Genomic DNA, 2,690 nt, shown 5'->3' with positions numbered 1-2,690 from the left:
GGGCTGGAGCGCGGCTGCGGCCGGGGCCCCGGCATCCACTGTTTGCTCAGCCTGCCCCAGCGGGGGAAAGCAAACAGGCCAAGGTCAGAGCAGAGGGGAAAAGGGCAGAGACGCTCTCCCACCCAGCAGCCCCCACAGCCCATGCTGAGCTGGGTGTGTGTGGGAGGGACAGGGCTCTCCATGTGTGCAGGCAGCTCCAAAAGCCGCTGGCCGAGCCTTTGCTGCAAGCAGCTTCCTGGCCAGGGTGCAGGTTGGGCAGCAGTTCAGAGACCAGGGGGGACAGCAGGCTAGGAACTAGGAACCAGTTTTGAGGTCCTGCCACGCTTATTTCATAGCAAACCTCATGGTATTCAAGCCCCCAGCCTCCGTCTGAAGGCGAGGCCGTTTCCCAGTCTAGTCTCGACAGGACAAAATCCCTAACAAGAGGGGACAGGGGAGCAGTGCTCAGCAGGCAAAGGGAAAAGCCCTGGGCTTATGCTTGCCCAAAATGTCACCATTTTGGAGGACTTGCTGTTGGGATTTCAGCTTTCTCTACGTCAGCAAGGCTGGGAGCAGACCTGGGGAGCCCCAAGGCATGGCGGCTCAGGATGGGGCAGGTGCCACCTCTGTGCATGGGGACCTGGGGCCAGAGGTGAGCGGCCGGGAGGAGGGAGGGAGAGCCGGAGCCCTCTGCACTTTCACTGCAGTAGGCAAACAAAAGCCTGTGTATTTTGCTCCCATCATTCCCCTTCAACCAATCTTTTCAGTTACTAATTAATGTTGACTCAGCTCTTTCGGCAGCTCCTGATAACTCCGGGATATTTATTTAATCAAGGGCAAGGAGCAAACCCACACGAGGCTATGGAGATATGGCCTCTGGCTGCCTCCGCTGGGGCAGGAGCTCCGTGGGGTCCGTCCCAGGCCCGGGGCGGGAGCAGCACAGCTCTGGGCTTTAACAGGTGACAGAAGATTTGGGGAGAGAAGAAACGGAGCAGGGTGCCTGCTTCTCCAGTGACCTTGCCTCTGCCAGGTGGGACACAGGCAGTTCCCAGCATCAGCTGCTCCCACCCTTGCCAGAAAGAGCTTTGATTTGGTGTTGAGAAAGGCATTTCCACGCAGAACTGAGGGCAGCCACCAGACATGGGCTGTTGGGGCAGGACTTCTGCAGCCCCTTTACCCCAATCCTTGCCCCTGGGCTCAGCTATGGCAGGGCTGGTGGTGGCCCTGGGTGCAAGCACCAGCCCAGTATTGCACTAAAGTTTCATCTCATCCCTGTTGAACTAAGCCTGCGGGACAAGAGCCCTGAGAGGGCTCAGGCTTGCGGGGAGGCTTGGGGAGAAGTGCTGGGCTGTGTCTGAGCTACTTTTGCTGATCGGTTGAGACAAAGCCGCTCCCTCCTGCTGCTCCGGGCTCCCGACCACCAGCAACCGCAGATCCACCAAGGCTCAGCGAGCCCTTCCTTGGCTGCTGTGCTCAAAGCATGGCAGGAGGAAACCCCAGGAGAGGGGCTGGTTCGGGTATCGGGGTCCTGGGGAGCCCTTGCAGCTGGGGATTGAGCAGAGCCAGTGAGGATTGCTCAGGCGATGGGGCTGATCCCTCAGGGCAAGGCTGGGAATCCCTGCCATTCCCAGAGCCCAGGCTGCTAGTGCTGGAAATCCCTCTCAAAAAAAACCAAAGCAGAGCAAAACTAAAGCAAAGCAAAACAAAAGCAAAACAAAGCTCAGATCTCTGGGCTTGTCAGTACAAGCCTAAGGGAATGGTTTGAATTCTGCCCCCCCTCCAGGCAGCAGCCTTCTCCAAGGGAGCAAACCCCTCTGCTGTGCTGCCTTGCAACAGCCCGTATCGTTACCCCTGCTTAATAATAATTTATCGGGAAAATCCTTACTAGTTCTGCGCCGAGCTTCTGCTGCTGTACTGTGCCGCCCGGGTCGCCTTGTTTACCACCCTTCGCAGTGAGCTAATGTCTCTTTCCTCTGTCTGTCCCTGCGTAGTGGATTCAGAGAGGATTAAAAGCAACTCTGTCGCATCAAAACATCAACTTGAATTTAAGTCTCTGTCTGAGCTGGCAACAACCTGGTTTTGGAGCCAAGGATTTAAGCTGCTCCTCCCAACACAGGCAAGAAGTGTCCAAAGCATTTCTGCCCTGAGCACGTCTGGCCTGGAAAAAAAAGAAAATAAAAGAGGCCCAGGCTGCCTCTGCTCTTTCTTTTATCATGCAAATCCCGAGCCCACCCAGAAGAGCTGCTCTGAATTTCCGCCTCCCAAGGGGAATTATTTACCCCCCTCCACTGATACCCAACAGGTTCAAAACGCAGTGCCAGGACAGCCACAACCACGCCATGATCACGGTCATGGCCACCACGGTGCCTGGCTCTCTGCTTCTACCCTGTACCCCTTCACCGGTCACCTGGGGGTCCCCGCCTGCCGTGGAGGTGACAACAGGCTCTGCAGAAGCTCGGGCAAGGGGGGAACATGGGATATGGGAACAGTGGGACAAGCACCAGCTCAGGCTGGGCAGGCGGAGGGCTGTGATAGAAGAGGTCTGGGGGGATGCCAGAGCATCTGCAGCGAGGAGGGGGATGCTGCTGCCCAGAGATGAGCCCCTCCTTAGAAAGGCGGCGCCTGCGCGGGGTGACATCAGCCCCTGAGGACCAGAGATGCTGAGCCTGGCTCTGGGAAGGCGGCTCCTGACACTGCTTCCAGCTCCGCAT

The sequence above is a fragment of the Phaethon lepturus genome, unplaced genomic scaffold (genome assembly GCF_000687285.1).
Source record: "Phaethon lepturus isolate BGI_N335 unplaced genomic scaffold, ASM68728v1 scaffold25414, whole genome shotgun sequence".
NCBI lineage: Eukaryota > Metazoa > Chordata > Aves > Phaethontiformes > Phaethontidae > Phaethon > Phaethon lepturus.
The sequence above is the reverse complement of the archived record's forward strand: the minus strand, read 5'-3'. Positions refer to the sequence as shown.